Genomic DNA, 23,432 nt, shown 5'->3' on the forward strand with positions numbered 1-23,432 from the left:
TTTCATATTAAAAGTAAATATAGAAACTCCCGAAGTGCGAATTTAACCTTATCTTAAGATTGATAAAATGAAGAAATCTTAACTTTCAAAATAATTATGAAAACAAAATTAATAAAATAATTCAAGATTGATAACGGATTAGCAGTTAGTCTTATTTTTTTGTTAATATGCTCACAATTAATTATGAAATTTATTTAGAAAATCACTTCTCCTCTAAAGAAAAGTCGACAATTTAGGTTAAAAAAAATTGGGAAACCCTCTGTGAAAAGTAGTAAAATTTAAAAGTAGTAAAAAAAAAGTACACTAAGTAGTAAAATTTAAGTTATATTATGATACCACTCTTTAAGAATATTTCCCGATGACCGTAACAAGTTGGCAGCTATGTAATCATCATCATCAGCGATTTCGTTTAAGTTTAAATAACGATTCTTTTGTTTTATTTGAAGATAAGGAAAATTGTGATGCGTTTACAAAACTTGTGAAGTGCAGAAAAAAATCTTATATTTAAAATTTAATTTTTCAAGAACTATTCGACCGATTTCGTTCAAATTCTGTCCCTTAAAATTACTTTTTTAAAAATAGGACACAAAATTGTATACCTTACTGCTCAAAATTTTTCAACCATTATAAAACAAATCAATTATAAATAATAAATAATTATTAAAAAAATTCCATGGAATAATCTTTCGATATACGAATTATATAATTCAGTGGGAAAAAAAATTTCAGTTCGCTTAAAAAGTTTGAGAACTATAGTTGAATTTGCAAAAAGTAAATTTAACGTTAAAGATACCCAGATTCGGACCTATATCGCTCTTCTGATCAAATATGATTCAAACCGCTCTCCTGTCGTATGACTAAAACCAAACTTTCATCCGCTCTCCTGTGGTTTAGGGATTTATTTCTCAGATTCCAACAACCCCTCTCTCCCGAATTTTAAGGGTCATGAATCCAAATCCGTTGTTGGGAAAAAAAGGCATGTTTATTCCAAAAAAAAAGAGCGTTTTTCGTACGCTTGTAACTAAAGGTTCTAAATAAAATTAAAAGTGCGTTCATAACTAAAACTATCGTCAGCAATAACTAATAAGCATCTGTAAAATTTTGGTTCTTGAACCTCTAAGATTGAGTCATAGTATGTAACAATCAGACCATTAGATCAAAAGTTGTTCATAGAGATCTGTTTGCGCACTGTATGTGACTTCCATTCAACCCGAGAGTACTTAATTCGGGGATTTTATTCACCAGAAAAAAAAAACAAATCACTTTAGTTATTATCAACATTTGCGGAAATAGGTTTCAGAACATTATCAATTAATTATCAAGTAATTTTTAATGTTTAATTTCATTTTTAAGATTACCTGATAAACGAAAAGACAGGCTTGCAGAATTTTCTAAATATTTCCTCCTCTCTTCATCTGTGTGTATGCATACAAAAAAGTCATTCATCCATACGAATGAAATCAGAGAATACAAGTCAACAACGACTCCTAGAAACTAAAAAAGAAATCTAAAATATTGATTAGTTTACCTGAAAAAAATATCATTTTATGATAATCAAAAATTAAATCTTTAAAAAATAAACATCGCACAACATTTTTTAAAGAGTAAAAAGTAGACACATGACTACCGACGTCGTAAATTTGATAGGTGTTACCTTTGATAATCATCTTTGCTCTCTATTATTTCTCCCTCTCTTTGTTTGAACTCCGAACTCAGAAGACGTTAAAAACCTTTCATTATCCATATTCACTTAAAATTTTACCGTCTGTTTTATGTATGGCACAAAACAGAATAAATAAAGTTAGCTACACATATGGAAGAGTTCTTTCATAGACTAATAATATAGGTAGACTGCTCATCTATGATTGCCAATTGGCAACTAGGAAGAATTTTAAGAACAAAATGGCAAATCCTTGGTGTGTTTGGACAGGGCTGGACTTATCATTTAGTGAACCTAGGCAATGGCAAAAGGAGCGCCAAATAAAAAGGGCGAAACATTCATCTTTGATTACTTTGAAAATAATTTAAAAAAGAGTTTTTTTTTTTTTTGTTGACTTTGTACTGCTTTTAACCAATTTTCGTAAATAAATTTTATAGGCGATTGCTTTAATGTCAAAGCAAGATAATCTTCGAGTCCAATTTCGCAATCATTACTCATATAGCTAATTGAAGTCAAAGCGACAGCAAAATAAAAAAATAAAAAAATCAGTATTTTCTTACAAAAAAAATTTTGCAATACTTTATCTATCTGAAATAATTACTTGATAAATCAAAGTGAAATTTAGTGATTTTTCAAAAACTTATTTATGGCTGAAAAATTTTATGAGTGTTTAATAGTGCTTCTATAAAAGAAAAGATCAGTGATTTAAATTTATTTTTAATAATCAATTCATTGCGCACAAAATAATTTTGTTGATTCTTTCCTTAAAAACAATAAAGATTACGAATTTAAAATTTTTAAAGTTGAATAAAACCTACATTTTAATAATTTTCTTCTTGAATAAATTACAAATATTTGCACGGAATTATTGAGCTGACTTGTAAATTTTAGATCAATATTTCATTTTAATTTAAGACAGAAAAAGAGTTTATATATAACAATTCCTTTTGTTTGCTAATGCATGAAAATTAGTGCTAACTTTGTTTTATTTAGTTAAGTGTTTTTATAACTAAAAATGTAATGATGAGCGATATAAATGAATGTATACAAACATTCAAACAAACTACGCTGGAATCAAATTTCGTTTTATATTTTATTTTAAAAATCATGTAACTGTAACAAAAAAATTACTACTAAAAATATTTTTTTATTAAATTCAAAGCTCAATTGAAATTAAATTTTGAGAATTATTGATCAGGGAAAAAAACTGCACTTAGGACAAACTCTTCGAAGTTGTATATTTGTTTTTCAATTGAGTAAATTATATTTTGTTCTGCGTAAATAAATTTCACTTTTCCTTATTCACAACTCATCATTTTTATGAAAGAAAATTGCAGCATTTTAGCTTCATTAAACTTAACGTGGTGTCTAACAATTTTATTCAACTCTGACATAATTCAATTTAGAACTTTATAAGTTGGCTAGTGTCACAGAAAAAAATTATAAAAATATAATAAAATCTTTTAATTATGAAAAATAGCTGTCAATCTTTTTTATTTTTTATGTACTTTAGTTTTTCAAATTTTTTCATATTTTTTATGCTACATTAATTTTTTAGCATTTTCGCCAAACCAATTGAAAACCAATAAGCCATTCTTATAATTAATTCTTAAAGGAATCAGTTTTGATTAATTAAATGTGATGAAGGGGGGGGGAAGGGAGTTTCAAGAGCAGGGGTGGGTTTTTACGATTAGGGTAACAGTCTAATCCGATTTTATTTGTCTATGACTAATGATGCAAAACATCCGCATGATAAGCCAACAATCAAATTTTCTAGAAGCTTTCTATTTAAGAAAAAAAAGAAATATTACAATCGTATTTCAGATAACTAATATAAATTATAAACATGGTCAGCATACATCAATAGTAATAGATTTAAAATTCCTGATTTGCATTTGACCTCAAGAAAACACTTTAAGAAATCCATGGTATCAAGTGCCATAGTATTTAAACCACAATACCGAAATTGTATTTATACATTTTTCTTTAAATTGGAACAAATTTATGAGAAATAGAACAAAATAAAAACAAATAAATATTGCTAAATCAAGGAATGAAAATTTAAAATCTCTAGATAAAAGAGTGCCAACTTTCCAAACTAGATATCAGAAATTAGAAGTATTACAATAATATATATGTGTATTATTGCAATATTTCTAATTTTTGATATAGTATAATATATACTGTGAATGACCGAAATTGGTTGTTGATTTACACCGGTAACTGTTGACAATCCCATAGTCGCTTAGGTAAATGTCCGAAATATATACTAGGTATACTTAAGTGCCACTGCCGGGTGTACATTTGCCCGGTATACCCAACCCTGAGGTTTCTTACAGTCAAGTGCCACTGTAAGGTGTACATTTAACCGGTACTCCGAATACTGATGTTTCTCCTAATTTATCCTTTGCAGATATTGAAATATCGAATAAATGTAATAATATCAACGAATAAATCAATATCAAATCGGATATAACAAATATTTCTGGCATGAACAACGTTACGGACATTGAATGTAGAAATCAACATTCAGTGTTATCAACGATATCAACAGTTATCAAATCGGATATAGGAAACATTTCAGACATTCATCAAAATGACTATGTGATTGCTAACATTCATCGATGAAAGTAGACATTCTCTTGATTTCGATCCTTCACGGTAACATATATAATCTAAAGAAATATAAAATAATCTACTTAATTCTATATAGTCTGTCTAATAATATATAGTAATACTAATAATAAAATATATCCTTATATGTTTATTAATATATATATACAGTCTAACCCCGCTATAGTGAACATGGTTTAAAGTGAACTCCCTGATATAGTGAACAAAGTGTTCAGTACCGTGCCTCGTTATACACATATAATGTTATTTTTTGAGGATATAGTGAACCAAAAAAGTGAGGAAGTTGGGTATAATGAACTTTTTTCTGTTTTCGACTGATTTTTTTTCTTCTTTTTTTGTAATAATTTTGATATTTTTACTTCAAAATAAATACATAAACCGATTTTCAGAACCATTTATAGAGGGGAATGTAGCGATAAGTATTTTTTCTTGTTTTTGTAACGGATATAGTGAACCAAAATTTCGGTCTCTTGAAGATTCACTATAGCGGGGTTTGACGGCATATATATATATATATATATATATATATATATATATATATATATATATATATATATATATATATATATATATATATATATATATATATATATATAGTTCCTAGCTAAATATTACCAACAAACCGTAATAGTTGGCGCCTCCTTCAAAAGAGGAATAAGTAGAAAGCTTTTAAAATATGAAGTAAGTTCGCATTAAAAAAGAATTTTTACATTCTAAAAACAAAAATTTAGTCTTCTTAATTATCAGAAAATTTTAAGAATATTTCATTTTTGTCTAACTGAAATAAAATTGGAAAATTGATATTTAAGAGCCTCCTCAAATATTCATGCATGCATTCAAGTTGTTATTCGTAAATGCTGAAAATGTTTAAAAAAAAATAGTATCATTGCATTTCGTTTAATGTGAAAATATGACACTCATAAGTTGACAGCTTAAAAATCTGTGTACAGAACACAAAAAATATCACTTATATTTTCTTAATTGAAATAATTACCTCTTTCAAATTCTGGAAGGAAACAACTAAGCATTCAACTGATTTAATTACTAAAATTTTCCTATTAAAATGTCCTAAACTTAGTAAGACGGGTGCAATATAGTAAAAAAAATATCTTCAAATCATCATAACAATGTAAATATTAAATTTTAACAATAAAAAGAAAGTGAAAAGCATTACTCTTTAATGCTTAGATTGCTTGGTTATAACTTTAAAATCTAAGAAAGCAGCAGCTTTTATTTTTTTTTTTATAAAAAAAAATTTCTTGCATGCTTATTTTGGTTAAAGCGTTAAAACAATTTTAATGTTTTCAATAAATAACTTAAAATAATTTTAATGTTTCAACTTTCATACTTCACAAAATCAAAACTTAATTACTTTTAGAGAATCTCATGTATTAAAAAAAACTGATGTTGAAAATTGCCTTTACCCCAATCAGGAAAATAAAGGATATTGTAAATGAAGAGTATTTTAAAATAGAGATTATTTGAAATGGATAATCTAGTTTCTTTATGAAAACGAGTTTGCATTTAAGTTTTTTTTTTCTGAAATTTTGTTCCATTTATGGAATATGTTTTTCCTTAAAAATTACAACAGTACAGAACGGAATTGTCAAAAACTTAGAACTATGTAAAATACATGTAATCAAATCTAATAAATAAGAAGTTTCTGCACTTAAAGAAGGTATTTTCATTGAATCTGTTTCAAGAAAAAAATTTTACTTTGTGAAAACCGGCAGTTTTCTTACCTTTTCTTCCTTTAAAAAAAATTCGTTGAATCATATTGCAAAATATTTATTTATAGTTTTAATAAATGCGATTTTTATAATCTTACTAGCCACCCACATTTTTTATACTTAGTTTCGAATCAAAATACAATTTTTTGAACAAATAGGTTTTTATTAGTTGGGATTTAAAAACAGTTGCGACACTTCTTTAAATTCAGAACAGAAACTTTTCAATTTGGAAAAACAAATGTATTGGAATTTAAATTTAGAGAACATTCCATTTTCATTCTTAAATCAAAAGGCAACAATCGTAGAAGGCAATTAATAGTGGTGTAATCTTTTCAGATGAATTGATTACAAGTGTGGTTGTTTGGTTTAAGAACCAATTACCATAAAAAGTCCATTAAAAACAAGCACTCAAATTGCTAATCTTGAAACTTTTTTGAAAATATTTTCTTCTGCGGCATTTGTTTTTCCATGCATTAAAAATATCGTAAATCTAAAAGTTTAATAAAAGTAAATAGAAAGCTCTAGAATTCTAAACCCATGAAAGTCTTATGAATTCTTCTCTTTTAAATCACATTTTAATATATATCTTATCACATTTTAATATTTAATATATTTTAATGTATACAGTTTCTCATAAAAGTATTTTAATCAATGCTAATTAAATATGCCTTTCTTTGTAAGTAAAACTGGATAATGAAACAATTCTCTTATCTCCAATTACTTTCCAGATGTCCAAAATAAAGAAATTTTTGTGAACAAGTCAATGTGATAATTTTAATTTTTTCCAGAGTCCTTAACTAATACCTGAAAAAAAGGGCCGAGAACAGAGTTGAAAATTTACCTTAAACGAAAATTCTCTATCCGAACGGTCCATCTTCATTTTTTTCCTGGGAAAAATGCGAATTTATTGTAGAAATATTAGACATGATTTAATTTACTCCAAAAATTTTTTAACTACTTAAAATGCGTAATTTTAGCAAGTGAGTCTTAAAATATTTCTTTGTGGTTACTTATTTAAAAACCATTTCTTTTATAGAATAAGATTCCAGTCATTAGAAGTTAGCAATGCATCAAGCATGATTTTCGCCAAAAATTAAGGATATAAATGAAGATGGACGTCACTGGGGCCCCAGGTATGTGAAGCCCGTATTTGCTAAACCCTACAATTTAAGCGGATGAAATAACAACTAAAAATCAAGGGGGGAGATTTATATCCGTGAAAGATATTTCTCGTCTTGGAAGTTTTCAAGATTATTGTAATAGTAAAGGTAAAAATGTATACGAATATCACAAGCGTCCCTTGGAAATTTCAAAACGAAATTTACAATTCTGGGTGTTGGGAATTGTATTTGAATATCTGGTTGTTCTTGAATTGCTCAATTTTAAAATCTGAATGGAAAAACATTTCCTCCAAACTTCTTTCCCATAAATATTCCCTCGCATTTCTTTTCTTACTCACTATACTTTTCTTATCTATGGACCATTTTATTCAAGAACGGCCTTTCTTCACTATGCAATAACTCTCGTGAAAATTTTTCACTGTAATGATTTGTCAAAACTTAGCAACCCTCAAAATTCACGAACCAATCGTTATTTTTGTTAAAAAACGAATATAAGCCGTTCTTCTCCATTGATTTTCAATTTTCTTCTAAACATAAAATTCTTTTTAAACGTTAAAAAATTTGAATTTTAAAATTGGAAAATTTTCGAATTTCTTTTTGAAACTTAAAAGTTTTAAAATTAATACATATTTAAAAATTAAATTTAAAAAAATAAAAATGTTTATTTTCAAATTTAAAAAAAAAATAGTTACTTTTAAATGTGATTTTTTTTTCTTCAAGGGAAATGCACATAAATAAATGCTTTTCAAAATAGGAATTCAAAAATAGTAAGAATTAAGAATAAAGTAAATCCGTATTGTAGGATTAAGCAAACCCCCTGGGGAAAGACTTTACTTCAATTAAGGAGAAAAATTTGTTAGCCAAATCAATCACAACTTTTAGTAAAAAAAATCAAGAATTGAATATTGAACTCTTGTTTTGAGGTTTGAATTCCAGCTTTGAGAGTTACGTTAGCATTATATTTAACTGTCCACTGTATAATTTAAAAACATATCCTTAATAATAATAAAAAACACATATCGTGAATTACAATTTTATTTGGATTTCACAAATCGGAAAACTTTCTATTATCTCTTTATATTCCTCTTTTGGTATAAAGTGTCTTTGCCTTCTGAGTTCAGTTCAAAATTACAAGGATTTATAGACAATGCAATAAAATCTATACAAATCATTATGTGAGATTCCAAGTTAAATCTGCATATCGTTAAAAATTATTGTGAATGCAATTCGTAATGTCACAAGCTCACATTTTCGATAAGCTCAAATTTCGATAAGCTTCTGCAAAGCTCAAATTTGTATTTTGGCACTATTTTATAAGAACTTTAAACGAAAAAATAAATTTAAATATTAAAATTCACAAAAACAAATTAATTGAAAATTTTCAATCAGCTTGTAATTTTATTTTCAAAAATTATTTTTAATATCAAATTTCAAAATTATGCATTTTCAAGAAAATTTCAAGCACTGCATTGATAACTCAGTAGAAATAGTAAATTGTAAAATAGTACCTAAAAAATAAAAAGTAAGATAGGTAGGTATATAAAGCGCACGTAGAATTTAGTTATTAGAAGCAAACAAAATCTAGGAACAAAAAGGTGAAAAGCAATTATGGGTTAAAGGTAAGGAAGAAAAAATTATTATACAAAAAAGAAATCAGATTTAAAAAATATATACATATAATGAATTAACACGGAGTATAACAAGAAAAAAAAACCAGAAAATTAAATCGAGAGACTTAAGGAAAAGGAATTAAAAAAAACATGCAAAGGGAGGAAAACCTAAAATTGTGAATAAAACACGCAAAAGGAAGTAAATATGCAAGAAATTTAAGAATATGTTCAAAATTTGATCCACCCTCCTAATTTGAATTACGCATTAATATGAAAGTAACTCAAGAAGTTAAATTCCGTATTTTTGCAAGGAAAAAAAAGAGAGAAAAAAAAAAACACTGAAGTCCTCACATATACACTATGAGTGTGATTGGTATATCGATTACAGCCCATGAATCAATAGAATGACGCGAGTCATACATATGAAAGCTCTGCTTAATGAAAGCACCATCGAGTAAACTGTGGTATAGTGTTTCGCCCCATAAATCGAAGGGTTCCTCAATGATGCATTCATGGAGTAGTGCGTCCATAAATTTGCCTCCCCGACATTCCATTGAATGAATGGATATTCCAACTTCACTCAGAGCATATATGTGGTGACTTCAGATAACACAATAATGCAAAAATACGAAATTGTCTTTACTTTTTGATTTACTTTTGTTTACTTCCTTTCGCAAACCATGGATTTTAAATCCAATTGCACTGGAAAAAACAACAAAAAGGGGAATTTACATTGTATTTAATGTCTAAATATTTTTTTTTTTGGGGGTTCATTGCGAAGACCGAGGAAATCCATAACATCATTCATTGTTGGAAAAATGGAATTTTTCAGGGGCACATTTTAAATTCGTGTTAGAAACCCTCCTTATTTTTTCTAGTCATTCAAAACAAGCAATAATTCTCCATCAAACATTCTTATTTTGATTGTCCCTTATAATAGACAAAAACACTTCCATTGGTTTCTATCATTTTTGTTATTCCCCGTTGCAGCATCTAACATTTTTCTCTTTTTTTTGGTTTTGGAACGAGTAAAATTAATTTTTAATGATCATGGGCCAACTGTTTTATCTTAATGACTTTTTCATTTCAAATCTGAAGCTTTTTACTGCTTAGCAAATGAAGGAATGCAGGAATTAACATTTAAAAGTTGATTATCAGCATGCATCAAGTCTAACTTATTTAGCAAGTGTTGAGAATATATTAACCTTACGTATTGAAACTAAGCTTAATAATAAGTCTATTTATTCTTTTCAATCATATCTAAGCAATCTAAAAGATTCCCTCTTTGGTGAAAATTAACCTGATATTGCTTTGAAGCAATAATTGGATACAATTTCATCACTGCATCTCAAATCTACAACATATTTTCCTTGCACTCACAATTTGATTATCACACGGGTCCAGACTTCAAGACTTTAGTCAATCTTTTAATGTATGGGGACACTATTCGAGCACGGTCAATGGTGTGCCCTATACATAATACTGTTCTCAGTCGGAAACTAGATATCCATGCATGATACATTTAAGGTAGTAGGAAACCACCATATCTGTATGATAGAGAAGGGGATAAATAAGCGAGAAAAGTTTGTCCCTACAATAATCAATAATGAAATATTTTCCCCTGAATTTTCTTAGTTTTCCTTACATTTTCCCGGTTTCAATTTTTGCTCTATTTTACCGGAGTTTCACAAAAAAAGGAAAAAACAATTTGATGTGAAAAGGTTAAACTCTTCTAGATCTAGCTCTCTTGCTACAATTTTTTCCAATCTGGAGTTCGCATTATATCCTAAAACATCAAAACAAAAAATATTAAATACATCTTTTGCGTATCGAACATAAAGTCTGGAATAATATTAAGCTATAAAATTCTTTCTCTTGGGTAACGTAAGCAACCTTAACTCACACGCTGCGTATCAATCGTGGTAAAAATGTCATTAATAACAGTACTTTCTGAAAGAGCCATGGTAGACCAGGGGAGAGAGATTGCCTTCTAATGAAGTGAACCGGGTTCAAATCCCAGTGATGGCTGGTTAATACGAATTCCATACTCAGCTCGCACTGACCACAGCGCTGACGTAAAATATCCTCAGTGGTAGACTGATCATAGGTTAGAGTCCCCTTGCCTAGAGACTAACCTTTGGAGGTTTTCGTGGCTTTCCTCTCCATGTAACGCAAATGCGGGTTAGTTCTATCAAAAAGTCTTACCCGACGGGACATTTCACCCAATACTTGATCAAAGAGTTACCTTGTATTCTGGATTGGGTTCAAAGTTTTAAGACTACGGAGTGGAACATTAGTGGTGGTTAACCAAAAATTGGCTGTTCAACGACGGTTATAAAATAAAATATTTGTTGAAAAGAAAATGAAAGTCGATTGCTATCGTTTGAACTGAATAAAAATGGAAATGGTGTTTACTATATTCATATTAAGAAAGTCAATAAGTGTGAGGTTGGAGAATATATAAGCAGATGCCTTTTATTAAGCAATGATAAATAAGATATGAATTAGAATATATTTTGAATATTGTTTTAAAAGAAATCGCTCTAAAAACTGAAAAAAATAAGTTAGATTGTTTAAAAAAATAAAATGCAATGCAAAATGTTTAAATTTGTCCATGAATTTTAAAATCTAAAATTGTCTACAATTTTAAAAAAAGTATTCATACTTTTGCATTTATTAATCTTATTTATGAATCTAATACTTGTAACTCCAATACTAATAATCTAATAATGGATCAGAAATTTTTTGGAGTAAAGGAATTTGGAGAAAGTTTTGGAAATTTTTTGGAGGGAGTAATCCTCTCTCCATCTGCTGTACTTAAGCGCTTTTCTAAAATTATTTTTTTCGCTTTATTTCCAAGATATAAAATTAGTCTCCAAAAATTTCTAGAAAATCAAAATCTTTGGTTTTACTTTAGCATATAACAAACAATTTATTGTTGCTGTCTTTGGATTGAAAAGTAAGATGGTTTTAAAAAATTGCATAATTTTGGTCTAGAAGATGTTTACTCTAAGCCCAAATAAAAAAGAAATTAGTCTTAAAACAAAAATATGTATATATAAAAAATGTTCAGCATGACAATTCTGGCCGTTTTATTTTCGTTCTATTTCACCCAAGAAAAAAGGAAAAAAATCTGCAGAGCCCTGGAGTATTGTTTCTGCTATCGTGTTTACTAGGAAATAGGTTTTGAAACAATTTAACTTATATTTGCAAATTTATTTTGATTAAGTTGAAATAGAAGGTTTCTATGTTTCGAGAATTACCGCCTGGTTTTATCTACAACGTAATCATGAATCGTGGAAAGAAATTAAAAAGTGACTGTTAAATTTTGGGAATTTATCCAAGCTAGATCACTGGCAGAAAAAGTGCTTTATTTTAAACTAAGGTATGCCAAAGAATACATCAACTGAAGTAATAAAAATAAAAGAATTTGTGGAGACATGACATTAGTCCAATTCTTATATTTTTCTGGAGTTATACGATTTGATTCTCTTCTGCTAATTATTTATTTGAAAGTTATTGCGCCAAATATTATTGCAATTTATACTTATTAAATATTTAACTGTCTTTAGTAAATTATATTTAAAAAAAGACAAGCTACAAAAGTAGTGTGTAATTACTGATACGGATACTGATACGTGTGTACAAACATTAGATATAAATTACTGTTATTGTATTAATTAATAAGCTGCTAACAGAAAAAATTAATTTCTTAAACTAGAGCAATTACGAAGAATTTTAAAGAATTTAAGGAATTAGTTTTAAGAACTATTTTCTCACTAATCATTGGAATCATCATCAATTATGAGGGTGGAGGAAACTATTGGAAAGATTTTAAATTAGTAAATATTGATCAATTATATCGAAATCTCAATTTGACATTTTAACTGCTATTTCAATATATTATATAATTTTAATGAATGATTTTCAGTTCATATATGGAATTAAGATTTTTTTTGCACCCTCTTAAATTATATTTTTTTCAACAGGACCTTAAAGTAAAGATGAATATCAAAATAATATTGAAGTTTGCATAATTAACTACATTTCAGTATAATTGAATTTTATTTTGGGTAATTCGTTATCATATAATTCCTTGAACACATTTTGAGACCACTTTAATAAGAAGCAGTAACAACTTGAAAAATATAAAAATCAAATATATTCCACTTCACTGCAAATCACAAAATATCTACTTTAAGGAAATAGATGAGCAACCATTTAAAGTTTTAAACTTTGTCTGTTTTTATTTCAATCATAAGCTTGGAATAAAAATTATAGTAACGAAACACTGCTGTTATATGTTTTAGCTATTGTTGTTTTATTCAGTTGACGGTTTTATGTAATAAGAAAATCTTTCTGAAAACGGATAGGTTAAAGAAAACACATAAGAAAATTTGATTGAAAAAAAGATAATTATCTTCAAAAAGAAATGTTTCCTTTTAAAAAACTATATAGTTTTTGACTAGAGATAAATGCAATCAGTTTTTTAAAAATGATAATAACACATAAAAGAGCACAAAGTCCTTGGTTTCTGTGATAGTGTGTTTAAAATGTTTACCGCATACGCATAAAGCAAAGTGATTAAGTATATGGTAAGGAGCTGGACAATGGTAATTTTAAATACAAGATTTTTATCCGATCATTCTGAAATTTTTGCAGAATATTGTGATCACAAATTTAAATTTGTGTAAGAAATTTAATAATAAATTCTTAATTTGTTTTGAAGTTGTGTTCTTTTTATTAAAAGAAATTATTTTTTATTTAGTTTTCAATATTACTTTTCGAAAAAATCTTTGAAATAAATAGTAATAGTAGTACTTATGTGTTTTCAGAAAAATGCAATAACGTATCCAAAGAAAAATTTTTGCACGACAATTTTTTTAATGGTAATATTTTGTAAACATTTTTTTATTAATTTCAAGAGCTTATTTTTACTTTGCATGTGTCTCATTTTAATAACGATAAAAAAAATTTTAATGCTTAAATTTTTTTTAAAAAAATTAATTTACACGTCCGTTTATAACTGCCTAATACAACATACTTCATTACTTACTATCTATGAAATGACGTTATTCTAGCTCTTGTTTAAGCTCTAACAAATTCAATCTTTATTTTATTTTAGTTTTAAAAATGCTGTTAAAGAAGCTGTTCAGTTTCATGTTATTTATAAGCTATTAAATATCTGTTAAGTAGCATATTGCGCTAAAACATTGACCAAGGTTTTAGCTTTGAATTAAAAATAATACTAATGGTTAAAAAAAGTACTACATGCTGAACCAAGATTATTTTATTTAAATGAATTGTCTTTTATTTCATAAAGAGGAAAAATTTCAAAAAAATGCATTAAATAATAAATTCAAATTTATATTTTTGACTCAAACTAAGCATGAAATTTACAAATTATTTTATCCCTCTTATTTTTGCATCAAACTTGTTTTACATCACTGTTTGATTTCATTAAATTGAATATCTTAAGTATCCTAAATCTCAAACAAAATCAACGAACTTTGAAGAATCCGTCACAGAAATGAGTTGCAAATCATTCGATCCCGACACCAGCAAAGAGAATAATATCAACCACAAAATGAATTAAAAACTATTATTAAATTTGAGGATAAGTATCTTATGCAACACTGATATATAAGTGTTTTAATAAAATTCTGAATAAGCAGGGCTCGAAAAAACTCAGAAATTTTACCCGTCCCCGAGGACGGCTTGTCCAACAATGTACCCGTCCTCCTTTGAAACTAACCCGTCGCTTCTAAATAAATAAAAATATAATTTTCTCTTATTTATTACAAACATTTATATAAATTGCACAATGAATTAGTAGTTACAAGGATTACATTATACAGTAATAAAAGAAATACTAGGTTACTAATAGTAAAACCTAGTATTTCTATTAAGAAATAATTTATTTCTTTGATGAAATAATTTAAATAACAAAGGTTAAGTTATCTGTCAATTATCATGTCAATTTATCCGATGGTACTGCGTTTTTTAAATGAATCAAATATGATGTTTGCCAGTTCCACAATCAAGCCAATGATTTACAGAGGTTACAATGATTTACAGAGGGAACAGAAATCTGAAAGAGGCTTTCCATTTAGGTAGATGTTCATAAATGCGTTTAACGCTTCTTGTTTAAGACCAGTAAGTAAAGTGTTTTTTTGTAAGTTCATTGCTGAAAAGCCCCTTTCAACCGTTGCAGTACTCCTAGACAGAGAAAACATCAATTCCACCATGCGCAGTATGTTGCTGTATTTCGAGATTAGAGGGTCATTTTAGAAGTGAGGCGCTAGACTCTTGTAAGATAACAAAAATTGAAAATGTATCACGAACATGAACGTGAAAATGGCCGTCCGCGCGGACGCTGGATTCGAGAAATTTGTTGTCCGCGGGGAATTTTTTAACCGCCGAGGACGGGCGGACGGGCGGTTTTTCGAGCCCTGCTGAATAAGGAAAAAATAGTCGAGAATTATGTTTTCATAAATATTTCTTTCTTAAAACAGACTTAATAAAATGCAATGGTTAAAAAAACGTATTGGCAATTTCTTTGATTCTGTATTTTTATTACTTTAAAAAAAAAGCTCTCATCATTTACACAATTTGCATATTATCATAATATTGAGAATTTTTTATACTTATCACGAAATAAATTTTTTCTTAATTTCAGAAAAATATATTACTGACAATTTCATGGATTTCGCATTTTCATTTATCGATCAAAAAGCAAAATATATTTATTAGAATGAGCTATTGACAGGTAGTACTGTCGTCGTACGTCTATTGAACTTTATCCCCCCCCCCCGTTTCTCATAGTTGAGAGTGTGTTTCTGATTGTGTTTTTCTTTTTAGTTCGTACTTCTATGTGATAATTTAAAACACTAACGTTAGGAACGGTTGTTATATTATCATTCGTGCATGGGTATTATCATCAATTATTTCCGATACTTTCTGGCTATCCGCGAGTTGTAGAGAGATTGAAATTCGCTGGCCCTGAAAAAAGCTTTTTTCGGTTGAAACGCTGGGAGTCACTATCAAAAACCTGAGAACTCATCGCTAATCTCAGGGATAAACTACAAAGAAAAGAAGTGCCAACTCACAGTTTCGTTGTTAACTGTTGACCATAAACGAACAAAAGCGTAGTGAAATTTCTTTAAAAAAATTGTATATGTAAGATATTTTGTTTTTTTGACAACATGACTAATTGAGTTATAAGACTAAATTTAAGAGAGAATTGTGAGTTCGTTCCTTGTTCATTTTTTTAATGCAATGAGTTTTTATGGCATTTAAATTCCAAAAATACTAATTTGAATACTATTAAGGGCTTAAAAAAATTTGCACACTAAATTTAAAAATAAAAAATCTCTTCAATGATATATTGGTTTCTTTTTGACATAATAATCAAACGACCAACAATTTTAAACTCTTCCAAATTTGCAGATGTTTAAGAAAAAATTAGTGCTCATCGCGACAGTTCATATACTAGTTAAATACTAAACAATAGGGATAATGCATATTTAAACAAAACATGTAACTGTGCTCTATATATTTATATTTTTAAGCTGTAATTATTGCCAATGTTTTGCACAGGCAATCAATTACTAGTTAAATATTTAAATCATTGGGCACATTAACATTAAAAATTCAGGATATTTGTTTCTTTTCTGACAGTTTTTCTAACTTGAAAATAGTTAAGAGATTCATGTTGGAAATGATCCGGCAATTTGTAAAAATCAAAGAAGGGAAGTACGTTTAAAAGAGAAAAACTTTATATTCAGAAACTCTTTAAGATATATAACTTTTATAATCGACGAGTCACGCATTTGAAAATATTTAGAAAATATAAATTAACCCATTAATTATGAATTTGTAATATACTCATCGCCAAACTGAGAGCAAACTTTTTACACATTGCACTTAACCACTCATTCGAAGTGAATTCTTTCTATGCAGAGTCATTATAGTGTGTGCATTGATATTACAGCCACATAATTTCACGAAAATATATTTCATTAACCAAAATTATTTTCGAAATAAATATTTCAAAAACTGAGATTTAAAGTTTGCACTAAAAATAAAAAATCATAAAAATATCTTTTATTCAGAAGTAACTGTCATTAACAAGTTTTAAAAATGTTGTTTCAAAGGAAAACCGCATGAGTTTTCTCGAAAAGGAACAGAAAACTATGGGCAAGTGTCATTTACTGCAGATAAATTACATGATTTTTTTTATATTTTGTTTCTGAAAGCTCATGACTGACTCAAGACCTCTAAAAATTTTAAAAAAATTATAATAGTTTTAGGAAAATATCATGGCTGAAATACTTTTTTTAAACATTGCGAACATCATTTTTTATTTACATTGAACATATTTTTCCTCGCTACAGTCATGTAAAAGTCTGTCTCAATAATACTAAAAACATTTCATAAATAAAGCAAAAGAAAAAGCTTATTTTTAGTAAATTACCCATTTTTGTAAATTTGTCAGTGTTACTGAATTATTTTGAAAGCACATTAAAGAAACTATTAGCGTACGCATCTTTTAATACTTCCTGTTCATCACAAATTGAAATAAACTTTTAAAATTAAAAAAATAATAATATATGCTAGTATTCATGAAATAAATCAATCAAAATTATGTCTTCTTAATTAACAATTTGGTAGTGATAAAAAAATACCTTAAATATCTCAATCCGTTAATAGAATCGCAATACAAAATCCTGATTCTATAGTAGATTCAGTTCAGATTCCTTATCCTGCCCCACACGGAATACAGAACAGGTATAAAATTCCCTCTTAGTTAAATGGATCATTATTTTAAAAGTACTCTCACGCAAAGAGTGAAAGGTTTCTCTAAAAGAATATTCATCGATGCCATTTGTATATACAGCTAATTATTTGTTCCATTTCCCTTAAAAATGCCCATTTCAATTCAAAGAAACCGAAACTAAAATAAGCTGGTCGTCTAAATATTGTAGATCAACAAGTCTATATTTGCCTTTTACAGAAAGGGATAAACATCAATTAAAGAAAAAAATTATTTTTAAAAAAATAACAAAGGTACATAATAACTACTAATAAATATTAACTTACTCAAGGTGACTATCGCAATTTTTTTGTGTAATAAAAATTATTTTTTATAATAATTTCCTGCGCTTTAGATGCAAAAAAATAATTTTTTCAAAGACTGATACAACATTGGCTGATAAACAGAAAGAGACGAAACATTTTCTGCCAATGTCGTCTCGCAAACTATTGAAACATATATAAATGTTGACTTTATTAATTTGATTAGAAATCGCTACATGCACAATACCAAACATTTGCTAAATTTAAGAAAAATCTTTCAAGTTAGTATATTTTTGTTTATGGCTTAGCAATTACTGTGTTCTTTAATCAACATTTTATTTCCGTTTCTAACTGTTGATTTCTGTATTATTTTATCTTCTATGACAAGAAATTATAATTTTAATTAAAATATTTGTACAAAATTCAGGTTTTTGTTGCATATCATAAAAGTTTAGCACATACAAATTTTCTAAAAAAAAATAAAATTTGAACTTTTTTTTAGTAAATTGGTGTTTTAGGGGAAATTTTGCAATAAAAATAAAACACGATTGTTAATTGAAATCTTGAAAAAGTAATTAAGTTATTATTTATTTACTCTAAGAACAACTGTCATTCATGTAAGAGGATATCGTGATAAAGCTTGTCATTCATTTACATACAATCATATAAGCATGAATATAAATATCACCACAATGAAAAAAAAAAGCTTAAAGAAAAAGAACTAACCAAAAGCTAAACAAAATCTTCAAAATAATTTTTAAAAAAAGTTTGCACTTACGAGTTATGTTTAAGAAAGTGTGCGCAAAATCTTATTAATTTTCTGTGAATGGAACGAACATTTCAAAACGAAAGATTACGCTTCGCTCTGCTTTTAAAAATACTCTTAATTTCATAATTTCTGGCTTCCAGTAAGTCGAACGATAAGTAAAACGAGAGGTATGGCTTCGCCCTCTTTTAAAAATAATTTTATTTATTTCATAGCAAATATTTAAAATAACAGGTTCAATTTTTGAAGAACGTCCTCTTAATATTTTATAGCACTGCTGATTAGAGTGAAACATTAAGTCGTTCATTTGATTCAATGTTTTTGAGGATTCCATTAATCGATTCAAATTTATTAGCTTAAAGATATTCCAAAATTGAAAATCTATTGTTTGGTTCGGAGTACTTAATTTCGTTCATCATTTAAAATTTAATTCTTGTGCTGAAGGTTTTCATCATTTCCGAACTTAAAACAATGTATCTCACCCATTTTAAAATGAATATGGGGGAAAAAAGTGTAAAACACTTATGCAAAGATTTTTAATGCATAATACTTAAATTTTTTCAATTCAAAGAGTTCAAGGCAATTAATTTATTTCACAATTAGCCTATAATTAGGTCAAAAAAATTTCGAAAAGGTTTCAGGAAATAAAAAAATTTGGTATAACTCACTGTTTAATTCTTGAAGTAATAGATGAAATTACTATAATTATGGAAAATTGTCAATATTTATAAATAAATAAAATAGTAAGAGCAATTTAATACACAAACCACAACAATTAAAAAAAAGCATACAAAATATTAATTTGTTCACTTTTTCAGTAGAATAATACAAAAATAAGTTTGCATACAAATTAAAAGATAAATATATAAAATAATGATCTATAAAATATCCCCACAGTTTGCTTTTCTTAATAATTTTTTTAATTTTTTTTTAATGTATATATATTTTTCTTTTTTTTTTTTCTTCATATTTTTATTTGTATTTTTTTTTTTTAATTTTTTTTTTGCAATTTTTTTTTTTTTTTTTTTTGCAATTTTTTTTTTTTTTGCATTTTTTTTTTTTTTTTTTTTTTTTTAATCTTTTTTCTTTTTTTATATATATTTTTTTTACATTTCTTATACATTTTTTTACTTTTTTTTTCTTTTTTTCTTCTTTTAATACATATATATATTTTTTTTCTTTTTCATTTTTTTCTCTATATTTTTTATTTTTTTAAGCAAACCGTGAGGTTGTTTATATTATACTTTAGTACAATAAATTACAATCTGGTAAGCATTACATAAATTAAAAATGAATTTGCGAATTTTTCATGGAGTTTGTTTAGATAGCTTAAACTATGTAAACCTGCTTTTAATACTATAAACGAACTTTTCATTCTATTTCTCTACAAAGCATTGAAACAATGAGCATGTTTTAACTTAAGAAAATTTTTTAACACAGAAAACTCATTCTCAATCGAAAACAAAAAAACAACAATTATGATTTGAAAACAGTCTTTCTCTAACAATAAAATAAAGTTTTCCAAATTAATGAAAAATAAATTAAATCAGTTATAAAATTTTTATTTTTAAATTTCACATTTCAAAATAAAAAAAATAAAAATAATTATTTGGAACTTAATGCGGAAACCATATTTTTGGTGTAATGGAACTCTTATTTGAAAACATGACAAATTTAAGTTGACGTAATTGACTACATTTGAAATTAATGACATATGATAAAAAATACGTAAGATATTGGGATAAATAACTGCAAATTAATAATTTATTATTGCTGCAAATTTCTGGAAAAATCAGCTGAATCCGTCATTATTTTACTCATAAATACACATTTGCAGTAATGAAAAAGATAAAATTTGGAATTTAAGAAAATGTCATGTCCAACCATTTTGCATGGAATTTCATTTATTTAAAACACTGAAACCTATTGTATGTTTATGATATATTTTCAAGTAATTTACTATAAAAATATTCGAAATGTGTAAGATACACCTCCATAAAATGGCAAATTTTTGACATTGATTATATTTACATAGCAAACACTTCAAGAAAAATAGAGGAAAATACATTTTAAACTTAAAAGAATATAACTGAACTTAGACATTGATATTTGTTTATTAAGATTATCAAAAAACTCATTTTTTCAGTCACCCCCATTTTATTTAGTTTGTTGCCTCTGTTTATAGGCGTGAATGTCATTGAAATTAGCACTCTTTGAATAAATAGTTCGACACTATTATGTGACAACGATGTGCGGGAGTAGGATCAAAGTTCTTTTTACCAAGCAATAGAGTAAACCAGAACACGCATATCTGTTGTTTCACCAAAATGTCTATCCTGCAGAGTAAATATCAACACCACCACTTGATGGAGCTCAAGTAATGTTGATTGTTGCAATATCGAACAATAATGTCGAGACCTCATGCATGTAAGTCCTGAATAAAATTTCTGCGCATGAGTAGAACAAATGTCACTGGGAGATTTTTCTCACTATGTCACACTAGGAACTGTCTCACTGTGCTACACGGGGAGAAGTCACACTACTATACACGGGGAGAAGTCACACTACTATACACGAGGAGAAGTCACACTACTATACACGGGGAGATGTCACACTATTTAGATCATGGTTCAGAAAGGAAGTGAGATAATATCTGTATGGTCAAACTCAGTATAAGTTCCACTAATTGTCCGCTTTTATCTGTTTCTAAATCGTTTTCGAAGAGATTCTTTATCATCAGACATGTAAGGGGAAAAATATTTCACAAAATAGGAATAATTTTTAGCAAAAATGATAATTTTTTATAGGAATTTTAAATAATAGTTTATATAGTTATTGGCAATATATAACTATAAAAATTGCAAGATGAATAAGGATGATGCAAAGTTCAATCATAGAACAGGTAAGCGATTTTCGTAGTTTCTTTTAATATTGCATCTTTTACACAATGTATCTATTTCAGTCTTTATTATTGATCAAAAGAAGAATGAATTTTTGGCATTTATTGTCTTATAGAACAATTAACTGTCCATATACTTGTTGGTATCGTGTAACATGTGTAGAACTGCGTAGCACTTTGCTAAGATGCATGTATCAAATTTGAATTATTTAACAGACCACTAAAAAGGCAGGGAATGTTCATATCTATCAGTCAACGTTATTTTGTATCGTTAACAACTTTCATGGGATTGCTCTGATCTTATGAGTAACAAGTCTATTTCAGTCTTTATCATTAATAAAAAGGAGACATAAATTCTTGATATTATTTTCTTTTTCCTTTAAAAATATATTATAAAATTCTTTGCTCGCTCTCAGGCGGTATTACTGGTTGTGTGGATTCTACTTTTATCTATTTTGAGCATTTCTAGCTTCTCAATAATTAAAATAAAAAATTTTCTTAGCAGATTCCTAGTTGCATCATTTCTAAATATAGGATATCTTTTTGATAAAGTTCAAAAGCTAATAAAATGGAACGATTCAAAACGTCGTCTGCAATTACTTTTTTTATTCACAGCACACCAAAGGATGGCTCAAAAACTTTTTCAAGTTGTTTACGTGCACAAAAATCATTTAGCAAATATCTTCGTTTTTTTGTGGAATCAAATTCGTCAACTTCTTCATGCATAACTGAAATTTGGGATCGTCTAGTTTGTTTGGAGTCGACTAGTTTGTTTAAAAGTAGAGTTTTTTTTTTTTTTTTTTTTTTTTTTAAGAAATTTTTTACCACTCAGCCTTTTCTATCTTCTGATTATCAATTACTTCATTTTGTTTCCTTCAAATCTAAACTGAAAATGCTAATGTCTTAGTTGTCAAAACTTCATTTTGGAAATTGTTTTCTGCCTTATAAACTCTTTTAAAATTACTTATCATCAATAGGGAAATTCCCAGTACTTTATAGGGCATATTCTGTAAAAACGTTGTATTTTCCACTCATCAAAAATAAGTTGGTCTTTAAAAATATTTTGACATATTCTTTTGGTTAATTTTTGTAAGATTCATCTACCTTTTTGAATTTATCATTCAAGACTTGAACTTGTAGTTTATTCAAACAACTTCGCATTTTATCAGAAAAACACAAGAAACTGTAAACATTTGCTAGTTGGCAGCAACTTTGTCTGTAAAGTTCTCGGAAACCAGTTTTTTTAAGCATATCAGTTCAATTCTTTATGTTCAGTTTTCAGCTAATTTGTAATCGGCATCATCCTAATCTTTTGGAATATGATAGTATTTATTTTTATAAATACAGGTAAATATTCTGTATTAGGAATGATATCTTTGAAACTTAAATATTTTCGTTGTATCTTGTTTAATTAAACTTCTTTCAAATTGTAACGTTTCCTGACAATTAGAAATTTTTTTTTTTTTTTGCAACCTGCTTTTGTTCTTGTATTTCAGAATTTCCTGTTCAGACATGTTTGACCTTGAGATCATCTTTTTCAAGAAGTTGTCAATTTCATGCTCCCTTCCTAAATTCTACATATTTTGATTCGAGATATAAGTCACACTATTTATAATTTATTACATTTTTGATTATCAAGTTTGTATGTATTTTGCAAGTATTTTTGATGATAGTTCTCCTAATAATTCCTCGTCATATGGATCGTAGGTTGACATCCTCTGTACAAAGTTACATTTTTATTTAATATCCATAACTTAATGACCCAGCTAAACTGCTATTAATTTTAAAAAATGCCATATTTGCAAGGGGGTGACCCTGAAGATCATACAATTTTGTTTTTCACAAAAGTTTAAAGAAAAGAAAAAATATAGATTGTGGTTTATAATAAAAATCAGTAAGACTATTTTTAATTATAACATTTAAAATACAATAAT

The 23,432-nt window shown here is 27.4% G+C and overlaps 1 protein-coding gene and 1 long non-coding RNA gene across 4 annotated transcripts in view; both read right to left on the reverse strand.

The window, feature by feature from the left end:
- LOC147816864 (uncharacterized) overlaps positions 1-4,798 on the reverse strand; it is a 29,425-nt gene extending 24,627 nt beyond the window's left edge. Inside the window, exon 1 of the long non-coding RNA XR_015429290.1 lies at positions 1,359-4,798. This is a non-coding gene — a long non-coding RNA (uncharacterized LOC147816864). The remainder of the gene's footprint in view (positions 1-1,358) is intronic.
- The window catches only part of LOC147816861 (inositol 1,4,5-trisphosphate receptor-like), a 310,281-nt gene that overhangs the window by 200,405 nt on the left and 86,444 nt on the right, over positions 1-23,432 (reverse strand). The window lies entirely within an intron of this gene.

Source organism: Parasteatoda tepidariorum, chromosome 1, assembly GCF_982258835.1.
Source record: "Parasteatoda tepidariorum strain Cologne lab strain chromosome 1, Ptep-v5.0, whole genome shotgun sequence".
NCBI classification, from domain to species: Eukaryota; Metazoa; Arthropoda; class Arachnida; order Araneae; family Theridiidae; genus Parasteatoda; species Parasteatoda tepidariorum.